Genomic DNA, 6,744 nt, shown 5'->3' on the forward strand with positions numbered 1-6,744 from the left:
TCGGTGCGGTAAGCACTAGCGGGGGTGGGGCAGCCACAGCTTCTCTGCGCGTTTCCCTTGCGACGTGGAAGGGGAAGAAGCTCCCAGCCTTCATCTTACAAGAGTTGGGGGGACTAAAGGCACTGGAGCTGGAAAAGGAGCTGGAAACACCCAGGAAGCCCTGGTGGGGAGCCAGGGGAATCCACGTCACAGAGCACAATGCAGGGCCGATGCTGCACCCACAAACACCAACTCCAGTGGAAACGTGCTGCTGGGCAAGGAGCAGCTCAAGGCATCTCCCACTCTAATCCCCCAGGAAAGGCAGCACCTCCTCCTCCTGCATCTGTATGGAGGGAGCCCACCGTCCCCTCAGGCACAACACAGCAAGTCCCAACCCCGCAGCTCTCACACGGTGCCACGTCCTCCGCACCCTCGGCGAGCAGGGACACACAGAACCCACCCGGTTACTGCAGGCAACGTGCGATGCTCTCGCGCGCGGTGCCAGGCTCGGAGCCGCTGCCCCGATGGCCCCGTCACCACAGCCCACGGGCGGCAGAGCCGTAGTAGTTCTCCTACACCTTGTGCCAAGGCACACACTTCCCGCGGGTGGGAGCGCAGGCACCGGGGTGCAACGCCACGGTTGTGTGGCACAACGAGCCACGTGCAAGGCACAAGTCAACCCTCATGTCCCCAACAAGCTGTCACCTCGCTGGGATGGGTTTGGTTGTCACCAAGCATGAACACCAGCACTAGGATGCCAGGGATGGCAGGGTAAGAGAGCTGGGGGGTTCAGCCTCGGGAAGAGAAGGCTCCTGAAGGGGACACCTTAGAGCAGCTCCAGGGCCTAAAGGGGCTACAGGAAACCTGGAGAGGGGCTTTGGACAAGGGATGGAGGGACAGGACAAGGGGAATGGCTTGAATTTGCCAGAGGGGAGACTGAGATGAGCTCTTGGGCAGAAGCTCTTCCCTGGGAGGGTGCTGAGGTGCTGGCACAGGGTGCCCAGAGAAGCTGTGGCTGCCCCATCCCTGGCAGTGTTCAAGGCCAGGTTGGACACAGGGGCTTGGAGCAACCTGCTCTAGTGGAAGGTGTCCCTGCCCGTGGCAGGGGGTTGGAGCTGGATGAGCTTTAAGTCCCTTCCAACACAAACCATTCCATGATTCTATGCATGGAGAAGAAATCAGAGCATCACTCTACCCAAGCACCATTACACCATCATCCTCCTCTCCCATCAGGACCAAAAGGCAGGATGGCAGCTCTGAGCCATGCACCGGGGACCAAGGCTTTGTGGAAAGCACCAGTGAAAGGCAAGCAGAGGCAATCTTCTCCGAGAGCACATCTCTCCTTGCAGGCCACTCCACAGGGGACACCAGCAGCTGCCATCAGCCCACTAATTACAGCTCCATTTTTCCCTAATATTTAACGAAGGTAGGAAAACTGTTGGGGCTTTTGCATGCCCAAGGCAGCAATTAGCTGTTGTGAGAGGCAGGGGAGGGGCGGGGGGGGGACGTGCTGCGGGGGCATGGAACATTCAGCGCTCCATGACGTGGTCCCCCAAAACCCGCTGCATCCCAATGCATCTTTTAGCATCCACATGGAAAAGCCACCAGCTGCCAGAGCCTTGGTGGGTGCTGGTGGCTCAGGAATCTGCCCTCACCCCCAGGGCTTCCCTGAGCTACAGGGTGCAGCAGCCGAGGAATTTCAGGGGGGTGGAAAAAGAAAGGGAAAGGAGGGAGTCTCCAGCGAGCTGTCAAGGGGAATGTTTCCATCTAAGGCCTTGGTATTTCTCTCGCGGCGCCTGCACTAAATCAGCCCAGCTCCTCTCATTATTCTTTCGTGCTTTACAAGGTAGCACAGCCCGTGGTGGAGGAATGCAGCAGTACACAGAGAGTAAACCCCAGCCCCTCCTGCACCAGCACATACCTGCAGCTCTCCACCCTTCAGAGAGGCAAAGCATCCCCACTGCCAAGCACAAGGGGCTGCGATGGACCCTGGCACAAGGCTTCATTCATCCCTTCTCCCTCCCATAGCATCGGGAAACATGTTCCTCACACCCCGGCTGGGAGCACAGTGGGTACCAGGCAATGAGGCACCAGTTGGCTCACACTGGGCAACTCTTATACCTGCAGCTCTCCACCCTTCAGAGAGGCAAAGCATCCCCACTGCCAAGCACAAGGGGCTGCGATGGACCCTGGCACAAGGCTTCATTCATCCCTTCTCCCTCCCATAGCATCGGGAAACATGTTCCTCACACCCCGGCTGGGAGCACAGTGGGTACCAGGCAATGAGGCACCAGTTGGCTCACACTGGGCAACTCTTACAATGGGGAGGTGTTCAGGGCAGGGAGCTCCCACTGGCTGCCCCCATGGAGCACATCAGCCCCACCACGGACGGACACAACCCCAGGCTTGTCTTTGTGCTGGTTTACAGCCTAGAGCGAGCAAGCAAGACCAAAGCAACAGAGGGAATGGGTTGGGATTTAGGCGACTTCAAGACTGCAGAGCAGGACTTGATGATAGGATAGATAGAGATGATGATAGATAAGGCAGCAAACCAGGCCTGGGACTCCGCCTCTCAAGCTCCTCTTGCAGCACCACTGACCTAAGGGATATTGAGCAACAGTCACATCCCAGACCCACGCACCGACCAACCTGGATCCTCCCAGTTCATGGCACACCCGGATCCTCACTGGTCTCAGCACCCCGCTGCAGAAGGGAGATGACAGCGATGATCCCATCCCCATGCAGATGCTCCGTCCCCACACAGCTTCTCCTGGCTCCCACCATCAGATGGGGCAGCACAGCACCGGGTGCGGATGCTCTCCAGTAGGACTCATCTCCCCACACATCCCTCCTCCTTACACACATGGGGAAACTGAGGCAAGACCACACTTGAGCACAGCATCAGCACTCTCCCTGAGCAGGGAGATCCCAGCTCCCACCTTTCTCCATCCTATTCAGGATGCCTGGCTTGAAATCAAGTGAAAACCAGCCGCTGAACCGACCTACAGAGCACCAGGAGCCTCCCTAACAAACAGCACCCGGAGCCTGAGCACTGTGGGCAGGACACACGGGTACAGCGTGGTATTTATAGCAGTATTACACAGGGACAGGGGATTCCTACCCTGAAGATCCCCAGGGGCTTAAAATAGGCCCAGTCACTTCCTCCCAGCAGCGACTGGGAGAAGCATCTGCTTCTTCTGGAAGCTGGAGGAGAGGTTGAGCCCTTGGGTCTCCGGGCACCCCAAGACACCTGGGGGAGCACAGCACTAACCTTCTCAATTGGAGCACTGCAACGAGCTGCTTCCTCTTGCCCAGCTTGGAAGAGAGAACCCCCCCCCATGCAGAACCCAAAATAGCAGCAACAACTAACAAATACCCTCTTCTTCCCAACAGGGAAACTGAAGCAGGGGGAGCAGAGCTTGTTTGACACCACAGGGAACATCAGTGGCTTGCACAGCGGTGAGCAGGGGTCCCCCAAAGCTGGGATGCTCTACAGAGGAACCCCAGTGAGCCCAGCACCCCACAGCAGCCAGGACAACAGGAGGGATGACCCAATGCTCAGGTCCCAACCCTGAGGCTGGCAGCAGCCCTGAGGACACAGTGAAGGGCTGGGGACCAAAGCATCCCTCCAGCCGTCCACAACACACAAGGAAGGGGGACAGGATGGGCACCCACGGATCCAGCACCCACAGCTCCCAACCAACCCAGCTCCAGGGGCTCCCGCGCAGTCCTGCTCTGGATCACATCCCGGATGGATGGTGTATTGGGGTAACTTCCCCAATAATCCCGGCTAGGAAGTATCCCCGGCGCTGGACCGCAAATCCATGTTTTCCCATTCAAAAGTCCACACAGAGAGGGGAATTTCAGGCGAAGGGGAGGAGTAAGTGACCAGGAGGGGCTGTGGGCACCCTTCCTGCTCCAAAGGGTTAAAAAATAGAGCCGGGAAAAGCTTGTCTGCGATAGGAAAAACACACGAGCTCCCAGGGAGAGCGCGCCGGCTGCTCCCGTTTCCCTTCCCGACATGCCCCGCTCCTGGGAAAGTGTAGGCTGTTTTCCATATATAACTGCAAACTGTTCCATGCAGTAAGAAGTCTAATTAAAGGGAGGGAGGGAGAGCGGGAGAGACGCAGAAGGACCGAAGGGCAATATTTATCTGAGGGAAGAAAGCCTGCATCCAGGGCACCAAATTAGACCCTTGCAGAGCAAAAGCCCCGTGGTATCATCGGGAGAGCAAATCTGGGCAGAGCAGAAGAGGGAAATCACAGCCTGGAAAATATGTACCAACAAATAAGAGGAAAGAGCCAGATGGGCCAGGAGAGCACGAGGAGGGGCAGGGGAAGGAAAAGCTCATCCGAGGCAGTTGCTGGGATAAGGCAGAGTGCTGCAGGAGGGCAACTGCTCCCCATCCCACACCACCACACGCGTCCTGCAGCTCTAGAACTGGTTATTGATGTCAATAGCAGGAATCTGCCTGAGAAATAGATATTAAATTGAAAGGAGCAGGGCTGGGGGTGTGTGAAACGCCAAGGAGGAGAGCAGCACACTGCAGGAGCCAGCAGGCAAAGGGACACCCATCCCAGACACCCACCCCACTCAGACACACCAGCCCTGGCTCTCCCATCCATCCATGGCTACATCCCACTGCGTGGATGCTTTGGGGGCACCCCCTGTTTCCCCTGCATCCCCACCTAGGAGGGGACATGTGGGGCGGGATGGGGAACACACACAGCGGATCTGCTCTTCAAAGCCTCTTTGTTAGAACTCATTTCCCAGAAGTGCCAGCCACAGCCCCAAGGTAATCCACAGCCAGCCAACACGTTCCCGGTGTTCTCCAGTCCTCTGCCTACACGAGGTGTCAATGCATTTTAATACCACTCCTGTGTCTAATTACGTGCCAATACATTTAAAGGTCGCCCTATGGAGGCTGAGCCCTTGCCAAGGGCTGTTTGCTGCATCGCTCCATGCCGACAGCACCGACATCCTCACGGGCACCGCACACCCACTCCCAACGGCTGAGGACAATCCTCACTGCACCCCAAAACAGGACCCGATCTGATGCTATGGATGCATCGATGGAACCCTGGTGTGCTGGATGCTGCCATTCCTGACACTGCCATTCCCAGCATCGCCACTCCCGGCCCTGTCCCACCTCCACGCACACACCCTTGTGCCGCAGGCGCCCAGCACCGTCCTGACCTGCCACCCTGTTTATGCAGCATCTCCAACCCCACACGCTCCCTCCCAGCTTCAGGCAACGCCCCAGAGGCTCCCAGCTGCACCATTAACCCAGGGAAACTGGGATATCCCTTTCCTCAAGTGCCAGCGCTGGCGAGGTTCCCACCTCCTGCATCCTTCCAAGTGGGATGGTGCCTTCTACCCCCTCCAGCACTGACACTGCACATCCTTTGCGCCCATAAATCACACCTCACCATGCTGGGCAAGGGCAGCTTGGAGGTCGTGTCCCCCTAAAATATCACTCTGGTGTCGAACCCGCGACAATGCCAAGATTCCCAAGCTTAGGTTGAGTTCTGTTTCCAGCAGAATCCCTTGCTGCAGAGCTGGGATGAGATGCAACAGGGACAAGGACACCCCACTGCATAGTGGACACCCCAGCAATGCCCCCACTAGCGCAGAGCCAGCCCTGCAGCTTCCGAGCAAGAGGATCAAACCAGCCCTGCACGGCAGAGCCCGGGGTCACCCGAGGTGACAGCCGGACACAAGCCACTTCACACGGGCTGGACATGGAGCTGCAGGAGCTGTGGGAAGCTTTCCACAGCCCCTGCCCATGGCCAGCACTTACAGAGGTGGGTATCTAAGCACCAGTGCTAATCTGGGGATAAATGGCAGCTTTAGCAGCGATAGGGCAGAGATTACTGCTGCAATCCGGGTGTTAGGGGCGCTGTGCTGGCAGCCAGCAGCGCGGCACAGGCGGATGGAGGGATGGAGCAAGGCGATCCGCAGGGAACAAAGCGAGCGGCTTGCACCACAACCCAGCTCCCAGAGCCAGCACAGGGATGCTGCCAGGGTACGGGAGGCAGCCACTCTGCCTGCAATGAGCCTGCATCCCCTGGTGGGATCCATCATCCTCCTCCCCATCAGCCTCTTGCACCATCCTCTGACCCCAGGCAGGGTCAGAGCGAGTGGTTTCGCTCTCTGCATTACAAGATCAACGGAACACAGCAACCACGTCTCCCTGCTCAGTCCAGGGTCCCCCAGCACACACTCAAGGAGGCTCCTCCACTCTCTGCTTTCCTGGGTCCCTTCTCAGCAATGCTCTGCCCAAAGCCATCACCTCGAGCTGGAGCCAGTCTGTGCAGGCAGCTGCGTCTGGGGGGAGCAGGAGGAGGAACGGAGGATCCCTCATTGTCCTTTCCAAAGGGAAAAGACACAGTCCCCTAAAACAGCAGTGCCAGGCAGGGCAGGAAACACCTCCAGCCTCCTCGCTGCAGGCTGCAGCCGCTCATGGAGAGCAGAGGACACCTGCACACAGCACAGGTCCCCCCAGTGCTGCACAAGCACAATCTGCAGCATCCTGCAAGGATCTGATGCATTTCACGTTCAACTGCAGGAGCGAGAGGATCCCCCAGCTGCTGCCCTGCAGCGAAACACCCAGATGCTAAGGGGAAGGGAAGGAGGAAGAAGAAGGGCCATTCCCAGGTAAAGGAGGTGTGGGATGCAGGAGCTGCTGCCCAACAAGGCGAGACCAGGCACACAGAAGATGAGCACATCCACAGATAGGAGGCACAGACAGGGAGAGATGGAAAG

This window comes from Nestor notabilis, unplaced genomic scaffold, assembly GCF_000696875.1.
Source record: "Nestor notabilis isolate BGI_N333 unplaced genomic scaffold, ASM69687v1 scaffold11864, whole genome shotgun sequence".
NCBI classification, from domain to species: Eukaryota; Metazoa; Chordata; class Aves; order Psittaciformes; family Psittacidae; genus Nestor; species Nestor notabilis.